The following is a 22,157-nucleotide window of genomic DNA, read 5'->3' on the forward strand; positions in this document are numbered from 1 at the left end:
GTAATAATTAAAGCAATGGATTTCTAATGGATTTTGAGCATTCCGAGCATTCCTCCAATACGAACTGTTCCAATACATTATGTGAAGGGTAATTTAAAAGAATTAATTAACCAAACAACAGCTCATTTAGTCATACAAAACTGAACAAATCATTTTTATACATTTCCTGGAAGATAATAAAAAAGCATTTCGTTGAATTAGTTTATGACTTGACAATGTATAGTGCTTATTGTCAGTATTATCTTTCAGTAGATGAATAAAAATGATCAAAGTTGTCTATTAACTTTATAAAACTTATCAATGGCAATTCTTCTACGTTTTAAAGTGTAACTAGGCGATTTGCTTAACAAAAGCTGGAGAACCTATTAAAGTTCTTGTACGCAATTGATAAAATTTGATTTTCATCAATCAACTTTGAATTAATTGTCCATTAAGATTGAAGTTGTCCATTAACTTATTATAATTTAACAATAGCAACCCTTATACGTATAAGAGTCTACATAAGCATTTTTCATTATAAAAAGAACCTGCTTTTCGAACTATAAATTAAACAAGTAAAAACTCATTATCGCAATAAGTAAACCAAAAATCTTTGTGTTCAGTCTTCTAGTCAGTATTCAAATCCCTATTCTTAGAAATTAGCTGTGTTAGCTTCAAAAACTTACAACCAAAAGAAGCAAATAAAAAAAACGGAAAAATGACGATTTTTTTAAATAAATGATGAGATTTAGGATTTTTATTAAAAAGAAATTGTCTCGAATTATGTGTTGCTTCTATAAGCTAATCAAAAACAAACATCATATAATCTCAAATAAGTGACATATACCTTGTCTTCTTCGCTTTATTTCAGCGAAATTCAATTTGAGAGAACAGAAAAGTCATTTTAAGAATCAGGAAAGTCAAAGATGACCAAACCCTAATAGCTCAAATGAACTCAAAACCTCGCTCAAATAATACAAAAAATGAGCTCACGTATGCAATTTAGTCGAAATTGCATGAATAATTGAACCAAAAGCAAATTTGAAGTGAGCGTGACGTCACATGGTCGTTAACAAAAATCTTAACAATGGAATTAAAAACGGACCAGGACAATCACAGACACAAATTTCAGAGTTCTCATTGACAAAAAAGATAATTAGTCCTAGAAAAACCTAGAGTCGGGATTAAGAAACCGTTTAGAAAAAAAACGATAAACAAAACCCGAAAACACACCAACAATCACATTCAAATTGCTGCACATGAACAAAAAAACAGCCGTGAAAGCAAATATTTGATCAAACACTATTTTCTGACTCGACTTTAAAATCAGAGTGAAAAATTACACGCTACAAAACCACTCGCTTTAACTTCCTGTTTCAGCATAACAAAAATCACTTCTCGAACTTGAGTTCAAAAATCAATAATCCGTGAACAGATTTTAAAAAAGACAGCGCCACAATACAATTTAAGTTTTTTCAATTGTAAAACCAAGAAAAGGTCAATAATAATTTCAATTTCATTTATAATAACCATTTATTTATAATAACCATTTATTTATAATAACGCGGAGCTATTTATAATAACCATTTCAATTTCATATTAGACTCCATACACAGGAGTTTTTCACTGTAAGTCATACAGAAAGCGTAAAAAAGAATAACAATTTGACACTTAAGGCTTCTGCAGCTGCAAATAAAGGGGTTTTACATAGTTGAACTTTCAGTTAGAAACACCAAAAAAGAAACAGGTTATGTTATAACGCCCCATTTAAAATTTTGCAATAAAACATTCCGTTGAAAAAGTCAATTAAAATTACTTTTGTTCACAGTTACTCTGAGAGAAGATTTATAATTGAATTACAGCAACGCAAATGTTTCTAGTGCAAGATATTGTATCATGCTTCTGACATCAGAAAAAAATGGATAACCGTACGCTTTACGTATACCCTAATATTTAACAAAATAATTCACAAAAACAGGGCTCTTATATAGAAAGTTTTTGTCCCATGACAACAAACATTTTTCATCAAAATTTAAACCAACATACCCAACAGCTACCAAACTGCGCAACACTAAAACGTTTCTCAGTCTAATGAAGAAAATTATATACGAAGACGAAAACTTTTAAAATTGAAGCAGTCAAGTAAAAGTGGGGGTTTTGGCTTGCATAAAGTGCGTCAAGCGTATAAATCACAGCTTAAATCTGACACATAGACCAAATAACGTCGGAAAATTGCACTCAAACGACAGGCGCGTAATTTAATTCAGGTACTGTAGCCTTGATAAATTGTTCTTTATGCGTGCAAATTTCCGCCAAGGGAGGGATTCGAACCCGGAATCCTCGACAGAAGCACGCGAACCCCTTGATTACCAGACCTTTGTGATTTCCTATGCTACAGTCGCTTTTATTTTAGCAGCAATCTTTACTTCGGAGTGGGAGCAATTAGGATCACTCGAAAATGAAGGAGACAAGGGCGAAAAAATCACTTGAGAAGTAAGAGAATGTTCTAGAACAAAATCACTAAAACTGTCAAGTGCAAAATTTAGCATAAAAAAAGACATGCTTTTACACTAATTGCTTCAAACTTCGCTCGAAAGCAATTAAAAAAGAATTTTTTAACCTACAGAATGGATCGGTCAAGAATACATACCATGTTCCATGAGGTTATTTTTTTTTAAAAAAACTGAACCTTGCTCGCAGAAAATGCTTAAGACGTTATTGAAAACAAATGGTGGTAACTGAACAACTTTTTTCGATAAATTTTTGATAGAAGAAAGGTCGAAGAGTAACACGGGAGCGTAAGATAAGAAAATGCGGGCAACAAGGGACAGATTTCCCGTTTAATCGTCCTGGAAAAAAGCACAAACCAATCAATACGCAGTAAAAATGACACACACACTAGAGGATTATCACACACGTGAACAGGGAAGGAACAAACTACATGTCAACATTAGCTATATTAAAAGCCCCAGCCTCAAACAGGGCGCACGGATTTGGGTAATGAATGGAGCGGGGGATATTATTGATGTTTTGAACAATAAACAAGGGATAAGACAGGGGTAGATTGGAGAGATTGGATTGGTCGGGGGGATAATTGTCAAATGCACTTGCGATCTGAAGGAATAACAACAATGTTGTTGACAGGTGACTAGAAAGATTGCTTCTCATTTCCAATCAAATTTGCACCCCAATTTCCAAAATACAATTCACCCGAAACCATTTTTCCCAATCGCTTAATACCAATCAATTCTGACCACCCCTCCATTGTTCCAATTCAATCCAGATAACAACGCAAGCTATCAAAAATCGCTTCAAGCGATTAGTCAATTATTTTGAAATCATTACTGTTTCTTTATAATCAAGATTTGTCAAAGAGTATTGACAGCGGTCAAACTTACTTAACCATCCAACCACCCCCCCCCCCAAAAAATGAAATTGAAAAATTATTTGATGATCAAGAAATCAATTTTGAATAGAATTAAATGTAAAAGATTTACAAGCTAGTAACAATTAACAAGCCGAAAATACTGCAAAAAATTCAAATTATGACAACAAAGGCCATTTTTCAAAAAGAAAACTACTTATGAGAATGAGACTTAAAAAGAGGAACAAAAGGTCAGGAAAATGTCATTTCAATTACCAAATAAATGTCTGACGCAGAACAATATCAAGCACCACAGACTAAAGACAAAATTATCAGGAAGAGATGTCAAAATTGACATATAGCTACCAACTAACTCCCCAATAAAAGCATACATTTCAAATTTGGCTATTAAACACCATATTCTCATAAAAATTAAACCGATACAAAACGTCATTTAATTTCCTTTGGCCATATTTAAATATTTATACTGAGACTACAAAAATATGCAAACTGCAGCCACTTAATACCGAGTTTTTCTTCGAAAAGAAATCTAAGGCAAGTTAAAAAAAAAACAACCGCATTGAAGAATTAAAGACTGCAAAACAAAAATATATTGACTTTTAAAAAGACAAGGCGACTCGGTTATGTGCGATCGCACATAAGGTTCCGACCCCGCTCATCCACAATTTTGGCATGATTGTCTACCAAATGAGGAACATAGAAAAACTCAGAAATTCAAGTACGTTTAAAAAAATTGGTGTATGAAAGAAAACATAGCCTCGAAAGCAATTAACTCAGTGGTGGAGTAAAAATGGTGCATTAGATTGATAGTATGTGCAAAAATTAAGAAAGCGAGTCAAGACGAACAGCAAAATCAAACAACAACAGCAAAAATTCATTACATCAAAAACTTCATATCCGGTTTAAAAAACAAAATTTTTAAAAAACAAAGTCAAAATAGCGTAAGATAAAATTGACATTAATCAAAATAACTTGTAATTCACCAGAAAAGATATGGGAGAAGTCAATTAAAAGGCTTGGTAACAATTAGACAATAAACAACAAAAACAGTAAAGTTGAAAAATTCGCTTAATTTTTTTTAAATCAATTATCTTCAAAGTAATGAAAACCATTAGAAATCAATGAAAATATCCCATAGGTGAACAATTACCAATGCTTCTATAGAAGGGATTAAGAATTGTTGATATTCAACTTTTTATGCGGTTACAAAAAGAACAACAAATAGACAACGAACAAAAAATCAATTAAAACTTGGCAGAAAAAGCTTTCGAAACCGTAAAGCCATTCCATCAAAATATGTTCCATTAAACTTTTTGCGAGCACCGATACTGTATTATGTGACCTCTCATAAATGATGCTAAATAGCAAGTAGACAAAAATGAAAAAAATGCGAAATTAAGTAACACATTAATTTTTTTTCGAAAAAAAAATTTCAAAGACATGAACGCCATTTATTGCAGAACGAAATAAAAAAAGTTTTTGTCTATTCTTCCAAAGGAAGCCCTTGAGAATTGCAATTATCCAGAATATGTCTTACGTCTGCAAAAAGAACGTCAAACATGACAAAAATCAAAAATTAGTTTACTTTATTTTCCGTGTCGAAGCCAGTTAAGTCAATGAATTCTTACAAAATATTAGGTTGTGTGACACCAATCTCTTCTGAAACCTTCCTTTGCAACAAATTTGACACATTTAGCGTTTAATTAACGAGACTAGATAACAAACAGACAATAAAAGGAACAGAATTGCGAAGTTTAAAAGTGTTGTTTTTTTTAGATTGGAAAACAATTGTTTTCAGAGTCATGAAAGCCATCAGCTATCTACCAATATCAGAATATTGGCTAATCAATTCTTCTATTAAATACCAATGAAACCAGCTCAATGAACAGGGAATTTCATACGACTAAAAAGACAAAGTAAAACCGACAGTTAACGAAAAAATTTTAAAAAAAATTCAAATAAGTTCTTCGAGAAAGTAGTGTCGAAGACTTTAAAATCATAATCTATATCTTAAAGGATTTTAAGATTATCAATTTTGTCTTATTTTGAAAGTCAATAATTTTACATGTGAACTGTTAATAACGTGATAATGTGACAAAACTAGAAAACGTGAAAAATGGGCAAAAACATTTAAGTTAAAAAAGAATGTGAATTCTAGTAGTATCAAAGCCAGAAAACCATAACTTAAGGCGTAAAACCGCAATAGACATTGAATTTGATTTCAATAGAAAGAAAAAGCATTCTCTCATTGCAGGCAATAAGCTACAAGTTGACCAAATTAAGAGAAAAATGGAGCTAAATTTCAAAAAGTCATTATTTACTTAAAAAATAAAATACTTTTAAAAGTATTTTAAAAGGACCATAAAAGGACCAGAAGCTTTCAAGTAATGAACTATATGCAAAAATGTGGAGCTAATTTGGAAGCCAATTGGATCTATCATTAGTGAGCTTTAGTTTGAAATGTTCTGAAATTTAATTAATGTAGAAAAGATCAAATTTTTTTAATAAAAAAGATCGACAGTTTACAATCCGAAATATTTTTGGATTATTCCATTTCAAGATTCGTCCAAACTAGCCCTGATAATGCTATTTGGTCGTAAGGAACACTTAATTATTCGAATCTTATAGATATTGATAATTTGTTAGTTAAAAAATCAAAAATAAATGCTGCGTTTTTGATAATCAACGAATAAATTTAGCAAAAAAAGGCAAAGTTTTTATTACAGAGCATTTTCAGCAGAATTTGAAGGAAAAAGCCCCTTTTTGAGTCTATAAAGATTGTGTTAGTGGTGTTTGGGTCTTTAATTCCTGTAATATTAATCAAACTGGACTAAAAAAAACTTATTTCGTGCTGTTTTTGATGAAAAAGTTAATTTTGAAATATTTAGCCAGCTTTTTTCGACAAAAAAATTAATAAAAGTACCTTACAATGTTTTTTTCTCTTTACAAATAAAGATCAACAACTTTTTTTTTAAAAAAATAACAAATTTCAGCAAAATTGGCGAAGTTTTATTCAAAAATTCCGGAAAATGTGAATAAAATCTCACCGGAATTCACTCTATTTTCTCAAAATTCAAACCTCGATAACTTCCTGTAAAAAACCAAAATTAAAAAAATCTTTTTAATTCCATATTCTACACTGGACAAGCTTTCTGGTGATACCAGTCTCAACTCTCTACGACGAATATATCGATCGGCCAAAATTCACGGAACAAAAAAAAACCCATTTGAGTATATAGTTCCTTCCCCCTCAAGAGGGGTCGGAACAATAAAAAGATGTACTATATTAGCAGCATGTAATAGAAAAGTATAAGGGGGGTCAAAACCAACCAAATCACCATTCCTACAATTAAGTTCTGCGACATATTGTCTTCGGGCGTTACCAGTTAATCCCGTTTCTTGCGAAAAAAAGTAAACAACCGAAAGAACATTCTAAAGCAAAACAGTTAACCGCAAATTTTGCAATAAAAAGCCGAAAGACTCCGGAAACAAACCGAAGGTCGTAAGAGAGTCGAGGATGTTAGGATCTGTATGATGAACTTATAGCAAGGAAGCCAAAGGGAATAGCACTGACCCTGTGCCCTCAAATCAAACAATATTAGCGAGACAAAACGTCAGCTTTCTGAGTGAGATAAATCAACGGTGGTGTAGGCATCAAAGTAGGTTAAAGGTAAGGTGTCCTCTATATCTTAAACCGAACTGAGCTTATGTCCTCAATTGAACTGAATTTGATTAGCTTTAAAATCATTTTTCTGAGTAAAGTATGTGAACATGACTTCTTTCGCTTTTAGATCAAGCTCAGAAACAATCCAACTCGGTAACAGAACAAAAACAAAACCCGAAGACACAGATAAAGAACAGAACCGTCACACTAACTCAAAATTGAAACAAAAACAAGAAATAACTTTGAAAATGTCCTTCGTTTAATCATTACAAAGAAATTGATCCTATGAAACAAAACTGAAAACAAATTCTGAAAATAAAACACAAAATTAATAAACTCCGCAGATCTTTAGGACGGGTAAAAGGAAATAGAAGATCTCAAAATGAAGCCTAAAAGGGTCAAAACTTGAAACTGAAGCCAAAACAACGCAGCCATACGCTTACTTTATCTCTTGCGAAATAATCGGAACAATATTTGAAAGAAATGAAAAAATTAGTTTCCCGTTAAATTTATCCGATAAAGAGTGGGCGGGATAGGTGAGGTGGAATCTTTTTTCCTATTCTGTTTATAACCTTAAGGTTAAATATCCACATGCTTTCAAATAATAAAATAATCACTGTATCAGTATTGTTATTAATATAATAATCTTAAAATTGAGGCATTTCTTTCTTAGAGATTTGAAGGCTCCTATTTTTCTATTAACATGTATTTTCTTGTGCTGATCGAGCAAAAACCCGATTAAAACACTTTTAAATCAAGTTTTACTATTAAAAGATCTTACTGAAGAGGGAAATTTGGTCCATTTTTGAACGGTTTTCAAGATCAAAGACTTGTTACTCCACTTCGTTTTCGTTCTCGTTATAAAATAATTTGAATAGTTCTCTTGTTCTGTCTAGCTTTTGGCGACAAAAAAAACAATTTAAAATTTTCGGATTCTTATATCTGTTCGTAGCTTCATTAAGCTAAGGGATCTTTTCCGTTTGTGCCCCCCAGCTTAATGGGCGCATATTATTTGAACCCCCCCGACGCACGTGCCATATTTTTACATAATGATTTACTATGTAATGGCACGTGCTCAGTAACTGGGGGTGCATAACGTACTGGGGGGCACAAACGGAAAAGATACAAGCTAAGTTTTGAGCTAAAGAATTCAGCTGGCAAGATACGCTCCTTAAAGAGAAGATCAGGGGAGAGGTCAAATTTCTGTCCAAAATAACAAACTTTTATTCCCCAGTTAATTTGCCTACTTGTGCGGTTTATGTTCTTTGCTGTAAGAGCTTGAGGCAATACTCTATTGAAAGAAAGATGAGAGTAAAACCCACTTGAAAACATCAACTCTTACTTTTAGAAGAAATTGATTTCTTACAAGACACAAAGAACGAATTGCATCAACCACTTTACTTAAAACTGAGTTCAGATAATTTTCAAAGGTAGGTTTGAATCCAATTCTACCTGAAGTTAATGACAAGCATGGGCTGGTTCGATCTCTTCACCATTAAAAGTAACTCTACAACCAAATTATTATTATTTGTAAACAGAAACAAATCTGTTTTATCAGCACTTAATGTGAGTTGATTCTCTGTCAGGTATATGTTTGTGTGTTCTACAATTTTTTTCAATTTTCAACGGAAAATTTTATCTTTGAAATTTGCATATGATAAACCTGTTATCTGCAAACTGAAAAAAATCATTTTCACCGTTCAGTTTTTCAGAAAAATCGATGACCTATAACAAAATACATGTCAATACCTATGTCAAAACACAGTTCCTTGTCGAACATCATGATCACTAGTTATTTTATCCGCTAAGTCAATACCCAATTTTACGCATTGTGTTTGATTTTTGAGAAAAGATTTTAGAAGTATAAATTTGTTGATAGAGACAGATTGGAATTTGCAGCTTTCTTTAGAAAGATCTCATGTGAAATTGAGTTGAACACTTTTGTAAGACCCAAGTACACAGCACCTGTGTCCTGGTTATCTTCATTTCCTATTGTTTTTTCTAAGTAAAGCACAGCATCAGTAGACGACTTTCTAGATTGGAAGCCAAACTGTTTTCTGTTCAAAAGCGCATATTTTTAAGATATTCTACTAACTGATTGAATAAAAGTCTTTCAAATACATTTGCAAAAGTTGGGGTTACGGAAATTGGATTATAATTAGTTAACACAGAAACATTTGCTTTTTGAAAATTGGTGTGATAAGCGCATCCTTTAGAGTTGTTGGAAAATTTTCTCTTGAATACAATAGTTAAAGATAATCAGAAGATTTGTTCCAGGAGCGTATTTTCCGGATTTCAATGCCCAAGTATTGATACATACAGGCCCTGGTGCTTTGTTGTCTAGATTGTCAATATTATTAGAATATTCCCTCAAAGGAAAAGGGCATAAAGTTGAAATTTCTGTCTGCTCTATTTTTGCGTTCAATGGAAGAACTGGCCTCTGTAGATTACCATTTCGCTGAAACGCTGTTAAGGGCGTTACAGATCGACCTTTTGTCTTTCGTGTCTCGACCCTTTTCAACAATTTCAGTGATGTTCGGACTGTTTCTTTCCAATTCTTTTTCTTGATGAGTTTCCATTTCTCTTTTGAGATTTCAAATTTCTTTAAAAAATCCTCTGAAAATTGATTCTGTGCTTGTTTTTACTTTGTATTTGAAAGTTGCGATATTTTTTAGTGACACATATGAATCAGCACTTGTGTCAATTTGTAGTCATTGAAGTAACGATGTTTGTCACCTACGGTTATGTGAAGGGTTTTTTATATGTGAATAGGTGGATTCAAAATTGAAAAGCCGAAGCTTAAATGGGTTATTAGTTACCACTGATCTGAAATCTTACTCACCTCATTTTCTCAACTTAATATTCGTTAGTGAGTGTAAAAATCATTTTTCTGATTGAGGCAAGTCAGGGTAACTTTTTTCGATATTAAGTTAAACTCCCGAACAAACTCAAGCAGTTAAAAACAAAGACCGATGGAAAACCAATACTCAAATCGCAAAGTCGGCAGAAAGCCAATATTCACCTCAATTTCGTAAAAACCGACAGAAAATCAATCTTCACCTACAGTTCGTGCAAAAGACATACGACCAAATAATTGCTCCAACTTCCGTTTGAGAGCATCCAATAATTCCAATTTTTTTTCCATTTTATAAACTCAGCGAAATTCAACTGTTCATTATTTGATGAATTCGATAACAAACTATAATTGTAAAATAGTGCAAACATTTTCTAAAATTAGCAGAGTATTTCACAAACGGTCAAGCGTTACTTCGAAAGTGGAATTAAAATTTTTCATCACGACATCTAAAAAGCAAGTAGAAGCAATTAGTGTTTGAACAGAACTCAACCTATTTTAAAAAGAACTAAAGCAACAACGAAATGACTGTGGTAAAATACGGCAGAAGAAAAAGTAACGAAATGTAATCAAGAACTCTATTTAACACAGGGACGCGAGTTACGGACGCTCCGGGTATTCTTTTGTGACCAAATTTTCTCTAATTTCACCGTAAATCTTGAGGGACTGCCCACGTTGTAAATTTACAACAAGGGTTCACTATTTACCACCACACATACACGACAAATGACCACTACCTTTCCATCTATCTATCTAACTTCAGAAAATTTTGCGACCTCTTTCACTCTTTAAGCGTCCATGTTTATTACGTTAAAATAAAGTACTTGAGGGCTAAAATGTAAAATAAGTCCCTCTTGAAAGGTTTCAAAAAAGAGGCCCAAAATATAAATAAGTGTAATATATAAAAGTACTTGGGGGTAAAAATGTAAAACAAGTCCATCTTGAGAGACTTGAAAAAAAGAGGTTTCAAAAATATAAATGGGTGTACGTATAATATTCCAATCACGCAAAGAAAGAGTCTTTAATCAATAAACAAAAGACACACGCACAGGCTAGTCAATGAAAATAATTCCACAGTCCCCTTAGCGGATTGCTTTAGTTGTGCAAAGAAAAAAGGGAAACTAAACAAACAAAGCAACTTAGCTCTTCCATATTCATTCTTCTCCCCCTTTTTTGACGTGCATATTTTGCAATATAGTCAGAGGTGGTTATTAACAGGATTAGAGTTCATGTAATCAGCCTACCCTTTGTCCATTTAAAAAGATCTTCATTTATAATGAACGTGCCAAGTCGGAGAACTGACTTTAGTGCACTTGACGACCTATCTCATGATAAAGAGATTCAACCAACTTCGTTATAGTCTCTGATTTTTACCAGCCGGCCGTAACTGTCTCCGATTACGGAAATTATAATGATTTACTTTGATATAATCCTATAAAATTCATTAGAAACAAGGAAGTAAATTGTCGAACGAAGTAAAATCTCCATTAGTCTGCAAGAGGCGGGGGGGGGGGGGGGGGGTTCGGAAGGCGGAACGAAGTGCGGGGGGTAGGTATGGGGGCGCAATGGGGTAGAGTTTAGTAGGCCGAAAACCTCTCAGAGAACATAATGACTTCCGGGCGTTACGTATTCATCTCGTTTTTTAGTACAAAAGGTCAAAAAGGTCAGATAAAAAATCCGTCGAGTGAAAAATTGCATAAAATAGACCGCAGGACTTGGTTTTAGAGCCTAAATAATGCAGTAAACTTATCAAATAGTCTCCAGTTGGGAGAGGCTATTTAACTATATTTCAGCTCTCCTTTGAACTATTAAATGTTGACAGAGGCCGGATAGCTTTGATAGGTCAGCCACATTAATGATTTTTATCGTTGGAGCTAGCTGTTTGCATAAAGCAATTGGGAATTGTCTTTTTCATTGGAGCAAGTGTTACAGAAAACAACTTTCGCCAGACCCGGCCTCAGTTTCTGCCCAATTGTAAATCTCAACACAAAACTTACAAAATTTATTATCACATGGTCAGCTTCAACAGAAACAGGATTTCATATGTCATGACGTTCTGAACACCTCATTTATTAGCCACCCTAAGGAACAATAATGACCCTCAAAGTATAGAAAAACTCTTTGCAACGTTGGAGGAATTGGTTACGACAGGTGAATTACAACTCCTGATATTATTTGAAAGACTGTGCAAACCAAAAGTTTGTATAGCAATTTCACTGAAAAAGACTTGCTTTCTAGTTAAAAAAGAATACAATTTGATTTTAGAACGAACTTTTGAAGATGCAACCCGACATCGCAATTGAAATAAATTTTCTATCAGTTATCTAAAACACCAAGGACTTGAAAAAATTGACGCTCAAAAAGGATCGAAAATTGAAAAAACTTGAGGAAAAACTGAACTAAAACAGAAGGCAGAAGAAGAGCTGAATACGCGCGGTTCAAGTAGCCCTTTTACCATTGAGTTTCTCTCTTAAGTACCAAATCGAACTCCTGAGTGTAGAAGAAATCTTGAAACTGAATCTCACAGAGGCTTTGTTTTTAATTTCACGAGAAATAAACAGTTTATTGGGTTATAATGGCATCTTTGTTTGCTTGTCGTCTTATATTCATCTTTTCTACTTGAACAACCGTACTACATTCTTTAATATTTTGTTTCTCGACAACAAGGCGAAAAATCAGAAATCCAGATTATTTTAGAAGTGTTTACGGTTGAGAGTGACAAAAACCAAGATGTGGTCCCAACTATAAATCATTAGAGCCAAACTCCTGTTGTTAAATCGCACAATGAGTACATCTAGTGTTCTGACCCCTGCAGAAAATACAATAGACAAATTTGATTTAGCCCAAACTAATAAGACATGAATACAAAAAAGCTGTGACTGCCACGATTCCAACTATAATTTGCATTCTATGACCTTAACTAAGAACGACGAGTGGTGAAATGGTAGATGTGAAATTAAATGAAGATATGGAGTCTCAAGCTGATTTTGAGAATCAAAAGTTGATTTAATGGCGCTCTGTCAAGCAGAACCCCTTGAAAACTATAACAGAATGCATAACGTCAAAATTTTAAACCTACCAGAAAGCAGCGGAAAGGTTCAGAAAGAGTGTTACCAAAAATTGCTGTTTTGATGTTAGCTTACGAAATGTTAGCACTTCGACAGCTATCAAAGAGTAGTACGATATCTGAACCCTTAACTGTCAAATTTACCCAGCGAGTAAAGAAAACCGAAAGGCTACAGAGCAAAAAATTCAGAATAAAGCTCGAATGTTTGACGATATAACTAAAGCCCACTTGAATTTCTTGTGAATGGCAAACAAGACGAGGGAATAAATTCAATCTGGACAAGTGATGGTAATTTTTTTTATTGGAAGCGGGACGGGGTGACATACGAAATTAACAATCTCTAGAAAAGCTATATTGAACTCAACTATAGCCTTCAAGATTTTTTGTACTTGATTCAAAAAGGAAACTATATAATTCTTATCAGTTTCCTGAAATGGAACACGAGAAGGAACCAGAGCGGAGTGACTAAAGTGGTTTTTGAATTGACGGAAAAACAGTGAAGCTTTAAAAGCTTTAGTACTAGGGCTTGAAGATCTTCCCCATGACTTATGTGTCAGCAACAATTGGTTAAGCTATTGTAATGATAATGATAGTCGACTTGTAGCAAGTTATAGTCAGCGAGCAATATTAAACAGAAAAACTGAAGGGTGCTGCTATGATTCAATTCCGATCAAGTTCCAATGTAATCAAAATACATGATACTCCTTTCGATGAAGCAATTTTTGCCGAAGTGCTTGCCTATAGAACAATTTTTCGTTAGCGTCAAATATAACAGAAACGTGAAAAGCAAAGAGTTTTTATAATTGTTCTGGATGGCTTCTTAGGTCGTCGAGTGTAACAAATGCTACCCTTCATAGTTAGCGTTGATTTAATCATTGATATTAATCGACAATATCTATCAATAAGTCACTATCAAAACTTAATGGCCTCCGACAATAATTTGTTGGCTGTTTGCGACCCAACTTGAATCACCCAGACTACAATGCGTACATGCTAAGGTCATTTCATTTCTCAAAATTTAATAAAATGCAAAACAGAGGTACTGCAATATCAAAGCGTCTCTGACCACTACTGCATTCGGCTGAATTGGAAAATCTATAAACGTCAAATGAATAGCATTCCTTTTTCAGTGACACTTCGTCCACCAAAAGTCAAGTTATAATGAAAAAGTACTTAGGAGCTTAGTAAAGAACTGAGCAAAAGTAGAGAGGAAATAGCGCTCGCTTAACCTATCTCTAGCTTTGAGATCCTTAACAAATTATTTTTTAAAGTTACTAAAAGTTTTGCTCCTATAAGACACCCAATAAAAGATTGCTGAATGACTGAAATCGTGGAAAAAATTGAACAGCCTAAGAAAAAAGGAACATACATCACTGCAGGTGCAAAAGAACCCAGAAAATATTGGTATGCAAAAACGTCAGGCTTTGAGAAAACAGTTCGAATTAGAATATCGTGAAGCCAAAAAGTATTAATACTAAAAAATTCAGATCTAATATTGGTAAGAGGCAGGTTGGTAAATTGTTAAAAAAATTTAATGGCAAGGTCCTCAAAATTGCCCATTTGCCAAAACTGGAAGAAGATACAAAGAACTTAATCAGCCAACAGCCCTGGATAACAAAATGGCAATTAATAAATTTATTCAAACGTCGGTTGCGAGGCAAGCGAACACAGAAAAATATACCTTTTACATACAAAAGGACAAAACAAGGAGACTCATACACAGAACGACAAACATTTTTATTTACAGAACGAGAAAAAATGAGATTGAGAAAACAAAAAATGAGCCGGGCAATAAATCTTCTGCTGATGAAGACGGATGCCACTGTTATTTCAACTGATTCATCGGCATCAGAAACTATCGAATACAGAACTTTTCTAATCAACTATCCATTCGAAGATGCTACTTTTTCTGAGCACTTAAAATGAGGAAAATTTTTTTCTCTTTACAAGTCAATCAAATTGGGACGAGAATAACTGCAGGCCAATTTCGCTACTTATCAATATCGAGCAAAAATTTTGAAAGGTCAATGATTAACCGCCTTTATACTTACCCTGAAACCTCTTCTCTGTTTCATAACAGGCAGATTACATTGGCAACAAACACAGTACAGTCGATGCACCTATTGATTTCACTGGAAAAATGAAATACCAAACCAATAAAAAAAATGTTCTTTTTTCTTAGATCTATAGAAAACTTTTGACACTATTGATCATAGTTCGGAGCTTCGAAAGTTATAGTGCTGTAGAGGAGGTGGAAGTTTTTTAAAGTGGTTCGAAACTTGTCTCTAAAACAGAAAACAACGTGTGCAAAAAATTGCGTGTTCTTTAATTGGGGGAAGTAAATTGTGGTTTTCCACAGGGATCAACCCTTGGCCCCTTCTTTTTACTATCTAAAAGAAAGAATTACCTGTAGCGTGCAAAATGACTGAAGATATTTTTGCTGACGACACCAATCGGACAGCTGCAGGAGTGCACAAAACGGAAGTCGAACAAGATCTGATCAAAATTTATGAGTGAAAAAGCTCCAATAGATTGATTGTTAATGTGCGCAAAACAGTGCCGATGAAGATCAAAGAGGCCAACTCTAACACGTTGTGCAACAAAACATCTTTTGTCAAAAATTCCATCACAAAAACGGTCATTTTGTAAATACTTCGAGGTTTCTACCGACTCACTGTTTTCATTTGTTAGCCACTTCGAAGAAATTGGGACGTTTTGTTCCAAGCAGACAATTAATTCAATATTATAATTCAAACGTCAATCCTGTTATTCAGAAAGGAATTACAGTGTATGTTTGCTCTAGCTATTGTTCCCTTCTTCCTAAAAATCTTTTGAAAAAAAATCTTAGAAAAAGAGTCGACATTTTTCACAAAAACTCCATTATGTCACTTTATAATATCCATATTTACAAATCCTTAAAACTCCTCTGAAAATCAACGGGCACTCTTCCCAAAGAACGGTTCACTGTTACCACAACAGAAAAAAGGCAAACAGCAGCTAATAGAGTGAAAGCACCATCATGCAATGGAAAAAGAGTGTTATTCAATCAAAAGTTGCTGTAATAAACTATATAGTAAAAAGACCCCACTCCAAAAAAAATAAAAGAGATTTTAAAGATTTGACTGCAAACAAATTTTAAATTTTTGTCATAATTTAAAAGGTTCCTGCTCGGTATGTTATCGCGAATTAGCAAGGTTTACTAGCGAAAAATAATTTTTGGTTGTTTTGTGAAGCTTATTGTCATCGTACGGGGTACATATTCACTGTCGCATTACCTAATAAGATTACAAAAATGAGATACAGCGATGAAACTGATCTGACTCAAGGGTAGTCCGAAAAAAAATATGTGAACATCCTGCTTGGCTGTACCCTCCATCGCAATGTTTTTATATTATTCATATATCCTATATTCCGGGAGAAAAAAAATCGTTCTTAATTAAAAAAATAAACTTGATGTTGACTTAAAACTCGTCGATAGTACGAATAGGCACAGTATTCCAATGCAACAATTTTGCTTGTATCTTCTCCAAAACTGTACAAAAACCAAAGAAAAATATCGAATTCCAAGATAATTACATTTCAAAAAACGATACAGCTAAATCACTAAAAAAAATTAGAGCATAAACATACAAGGCCTGATTTACGTTTAAAAAGGGGGGAAAATCAGTACAATTTGGGCTCCGTCAAACACTTAGACGCAAATATTGACGAACAACTCAGTTTTTTTTTTTAAAAAAAGTCAACTTTACAACGATTTATCATTTTAACTACCTAGCAGTTTAACTATTTAACAATCAACTTGAAAATCATGACTGCCGGAAAAGCGAAAAAAATATTCTTTTTGCGTTTCATACATGTTCTGATGTGACAACATGTAAGACAAAAGAGTGAAGATTTGAAAAAAAATGATCTGCCATCAGTCCTCTTCAAATAAACGTATCTTTATAACAGCTCCTGTACATTGATTAGTGATATTGTACCGATTGGACATAATAGGTGAGAAATGATTATCCTCCAATAGTTCCTATTTCCGAACTTCAAATAACTAACGGGTTCACAAAAACACAGTAACAAAGTCAAATGAGTATCAGAATAAACCAAAATTAAACATTTAAGGTAACTTCCACATCAACAGAAAGCCGAACCGGTCGGTCCATAATCCAAGTAGGTAACAAAGGACAAAAAAGCGTAAACTGGCAGAGTTCAGAAAAAAATTCAATTTCTGAATACAAATATATTCAAAGTTGTAACAACACAACTTCCAACACGAAAAAACTAAGGAAATTCACATGTAACTCATTAGGCAGCCAATAATAATCGTTATAAGTGAGATCAAGTCATATGACACCAAATTAACAACAATCACAAGAATGATTCAAAAACACCTCAAAAAACGGTTAAAGCCAACAAAACAATAAGCCGACAGCAGAAAAGATTATGTATGTTCATTTGGGCCTCATCTGAACATCATTGGAGGACCACAATTATTATCCAGTGTCAAAAACGCACACAATTATATATGAAAACACAGAGTCAAAGTTCCAAAACCAACGGTTAAAACAACAAGATATTAATGGTTGCTTCAAGAGAAAGTGGATGGGCCCTGTCGAATCAGAGCAGAGAATAAGTTAACCATTAGCTATCAAATGAAGGCATTAAACAGATTAATCTATACCTCGATGTGAGCTTCTGAAGCATGTCGTTATTCAAAATACGTTATACGACTAAAAAAATGACAACAAGAAAAAAAGTCACTTTAAATTGCAAAAAAAGTGATGAAGACATTAAAACCATATGCTATTAACTGAAAACATTGCACATGTTATATTAGGCCTCTTTTCAGTGCCGATGGTACCCATTAGCCATCTGACACCGATAGGACACCAAATAAGAATTAAAACTATGAGCAAATTGCCAAAAGTATCTTAAGCTTTATGAAAACCTGTGGTTTCAATGTCATAAAACAATTAGTGAAAACACAAAAAGCACTGAAAGCCATTAAATTTTGTTTCACTAGAAGGAAGTGGCGACAAGTCATTATTCTGCTTGAGCTCCAATTGGCTTAAAAATGGCAACGTTCATAAATACAACACGATCTTGAGAACAAAAATATTCAAAGTCATAAGAAACATTAGGTATCAATTGAAATCATTAAACATGTTCACTTATATTTCTGCAGAACACCAAACGGACTATCGATTAATGAGAGTAAATCATAGAACCACTAAGCAGATAAATTTCTATTTCACGCAAAACAGGATGAGATCTGCAATTGATTGGGCCAAGGTCTCTGTTCACAGATATAAGAGTAAAAATTTTGAAAATTTCAAAATTTATTTTTTTTTCAAATAAATATAATCAGAATCATGAGAGCCATTAGTTATTTACTGAACGCATTATACAATTCCATTAACACTTCCTCAGACAGCTAAATGGGTTTTTGATCGATGAGACTAAGCAAAAACAACATATGAAGGCACAACAAGCATTCACTAAAAACTTACGAATACTTTGTCGCAGCCATTGAAACTGAAAACGTCTCTCAAAAAGCTATATATGCTCATTGGGCCTCATTTGAACGTAACACAAATCTGTAATTAATTGAACCTGGATATGAAAACTGACTTGCCTGGTATAAACATTCAAAAATTTAAAGACAGCGCTCAAAAGAATCCGATTCTTTTCTATTGAGAAAAGAAACAATCAGACCGTAACTAGAATTGCATTAGTTGTGGGTCCATGAAAACATTTAGTTATTTGAAACAAAATTAAGCAAAAATGAATGCCAGAAAGCTCAATATATTAAAAATAGAAGGTGCATTTTGGATCAAAATCGACCTAAATAAGCAAAATAAATCTTAAATCCCGCAAAGCTTTCATTCCAGAACACTCTTAAGTGAAGCGGGAGCACAAACAGTCCGCATATGAGCTTAGGAAGATTGCATCAGCGATTTCTTGGCCGGTACTTCTGGCAAAATTTAGCCATAAATTTAGAAAACTTCAGCAAAAATTACGGAAAATGAGAAAAAAGTTACGTAAAATGTCAATTGTTCACAAAAAACCTTAAACCTTGATAACATTTCCAAAACAAAACGAATATCAGGTCTTCAATTAAAGTTCTTTCAAATTCGCTTTCGATTGCCAATTTTTATCATACAGTTTAATTGATTTGAAAAGCCATTTGCCTTCTCAAAAAGTGAACAATAAAAGCATTAACTAAAAAGGGAACAAAATGAAGCTTGAGAATTTGGAGCACATAGTATACGCCTACCAACAGATCAAAAAATAAACAAAAAGTTTGTTAAAAACTTTAGGCAGTTTCTTTTCAGCCGAAATTTCGAATAACAGGCTTCAAAAATTTACCCCTACAAAAGGAAACAAATACTTGTTTTCACGCGATAAAAAACAAATTAGACCAGCGCATGTGTGCTAAAGGAGCTGGAAACCAAACGATGTAAGTACGATGATGAAGAGTTGCATATGCAAAAAAAAACAAAACTTTTCCTCAATTTTTTCGCCTCTGTTTTTTACCTCAACGTTTTAAAGCCGAATGAAAAACAGAATCGTATGCAACAGTACATAAGTCTTCTATTGGACATGAAAACATTGCAGGAAAAAAGTTGTGAAACGTATAAATACTTTTAGAAATCTTAGTGATATTTTACAGTGACACAACTTACAAATGACATTTAATGAATCTATTTCAGACAGCTCAAGCTATTTTTAAACTAATTTATTGTATCCAGTGGACATCTAAAAATTAAAATTTTAGAAAGTCCATAAACGTCCTTCGAAAGTCCATAAACGCACTTGAAACGTTAGAAGGCGAAAAATATGGGAGCTTTTGAACGAGAAATAAAAAAAATAGGGAAACTTCTGTCTCTTCAGGGAACAAGTGAACTTTTCGAGGGCTTTTCAATAAAAACAACCTATATATCTCTCCGCAAGAGAAGGATCGGCCAAATCTGAGTTAGCAAAAAAATGGGCTGGCATAATGTTTCGAACCCCCATTTAATAGAGGTTGGGACAATAATCAAACAAAACGCACGCCAATCAACCTAAAAATAACAAAAAATCTGCCCTCATATTTAGTATTCACAGGAGATCTAAACCATACAGAACATAAAATGTTCTCTATTCCTGAATTCTGGCGATATAATATAGGAAAAAAAAGTTTGACACACGTCAAAAATTAAAACCAAGAAGAAGAATGCTTCGCGGTTGGCATGCTCGCAAAGAATAAAGTTAAAAGAGACCAATGCATTCTTAGCCCACTCGACAAGGCGTGATTTTTTTTAAAAAAACGAGCTGATTCGAATCCGGCGCGAGATTAATTTTGTATAAAAAACACGTTAAGACCTATTTTTCACAATGATCTAATCAGATGAAGTATTCTCTGTCACCTTTGGTCCGGCAAATAGGATTGCATTTATCAGATCCAATATAACTTTGAACTAGCCATGCATAGATAGACCGCTCAAACTACTTACACATTGACCAATTTAGAGAAAACTTTGAGAAGTTACAAAGATTTGTACGGTGCTGTAATAGACTTCAAAACCTGGATTCAGCATTCAGAGCCGTAAAAAAAACAGTACAGCGCCCTATAACGCCGTATCGAGTATTCAGAGAGTTAATTCAGTATCTCGGCTACTGCCTGTCGCATCCAGGAACGAAAGATGAGCAAAGAAAATCACAAAAATTATATCGACAAAATCGGAAAACTTAAATATTGCGTCAGCTGTCTTGCTCATTTATGTAATTTTAAGATAACTTCGAAAGCTGAAGCTGAGCAGTCTGGGTGTTAAATGTGCTCTATCAGTAAGGGTAGTTGTTTTTAGAAACTCTCATCTCCGCTGCTGTCTGTCCCAAAAGCGAATTCAAAAAAGAACCTGGTATAACGAATAAGGGAACAATCACAAGAATTATACTGAAAATCTCTCAAAGTCGGTTCAAGCTTGACATAGAACTTTCTGGCATGCCATGCTATTTACTTGTATATACATGTTTATTTCGGTACGGCTCACGAACGGAACATCACAAATACATGCAGGTGCTGTAATAAACTTAAACAGGAGGATCTGTAATGGGCGATTGGAAATAATGTTCCGACCCCACTTATCCACATTCCGTGTTTAAAAATCTACCAAACAAAACAGCGATAGAAAGTCAAAATAAAAGAGGGTAGATCATGATTTGTAATTTAACATTATGTATTATCATATGATTATATATCAGTGAGGTTAATTCCAGTCTAGTTGTCTTTTCTCTTATGAGATAAACAAAAATTGAACCACAAAATTGAAACAAAAAATATTTTAAAAAAATAAAAACTAAATTTTCTTAAAAACATAATGATGTTAAATTCGTCGGAACAGTATCAGGTTGAACAAATTCACACTATAGATCACCAGAAAACTTAAGTGGAAAACAAGCAAACAAAGGAGGACGAAAAGGACAAAAAGTGGACATATAAAAAATACAGTTTTCGATTATTGCTCACGCCACAGTTTAAAAAAACACTTGCCTCATTTAAAATACCCAAGAGCAGTTCAAAATCATTAACCACTTAATAGTATTCAGTAATCGAAAACTGCCGTCATTGTATCAAAAAATCAGTTAGCGACAAAGCAAAAAAATAACAACAAGGCAAGAAAATACTTACAAAGGTAGTCATAGTATCAAAACTGCAGTCATTGTATCAAAAAATCAGTTAGCGACAAAGCAAAAAAATAACAACAAGGCAAGAAAATATTAACAAAGGAAGGTAAGATTTGAAAAATTCACTTAAAAAAGCAAACTATTGACCTCAAACAAAATACAAATCCAAACCTCAAAAACTTCCTAAAATAAATTAGTTTCAGTCAATAAAAACCATAAACTAAACTGAAATCAAATATAAGATCACTGAGGCTTCCCTGAAAATATCTTGGTCCTGTCATTAATGAGACTTAGTGATTAAACTAAGAAAAGAACAAGAAGTGGCAAAACAGGAAAACAGTCAGAAAATAATAGGATCGATGCCGCCAGAGAACGATAAGTTATCGATCAAAAATATTAAATTTGCTTATGACTAGTCAGAAAGCCCACTGGTACTTGTTATTAATCAGATTTAATGATAAGAAAACAAATGGAACAACAAATAGAGGCAAAACTCAAAATCCACCTAAAGCTCACAAAAACACAGAGTCAAAGCAATGAAAATCAA

At 33.6% G+C, this 22,157-nt stretch overlaps 2 protein-coding genes across 3 annotated transcripts in view; both read right to left on the reverse strand.

The window, feature by feature from the left end:
• Positions 1–10,155, reverse strand: part of LOC142352224 (uncharacterized) — a 53,412-nt gene extending 43,257 nt beyond the window's left edge. Inside the window, exon 1 of one of the 2 annotated variants that reach the window (XM_075404675.1) lies at positions 10,116–10,155. The gene's annotated coding sequence lies outside the window, so the exon portion shown is untranslated. Of the gene's footprint in view, positions 1–2,726; positions 3,128–10,115 lie in introns of those variants that run through there. The other variant, XM_075404673.1, reaches the window with a different exon arrangement.
• Positions 1–22,157, reverse strand: part of LOC142351416 (mitochondrial inner membrane protein OXA1L-like) — a 282,527-nt gene that overhangs the window by 79,129 nt on the left and 181,241 nt on the right. The gene's annotated exons all lie outside the window — the stretch shown is intronic.

This window comes from Convolutriloba macropyga, chromosome 13 (assembly GCF_964194025.1).
Source record: "Convolutriloba macropyga chromosome 13, txConMacr16.3, whole genome shotgun sequence".
Classification (NCBI taxonomy): domain Eukaryota; kingdom Metazoa; phylum Xenacoelomorpha; order Acoela; family Convolutidae; genus Convolutriloba; species Convolutriloba macropyga.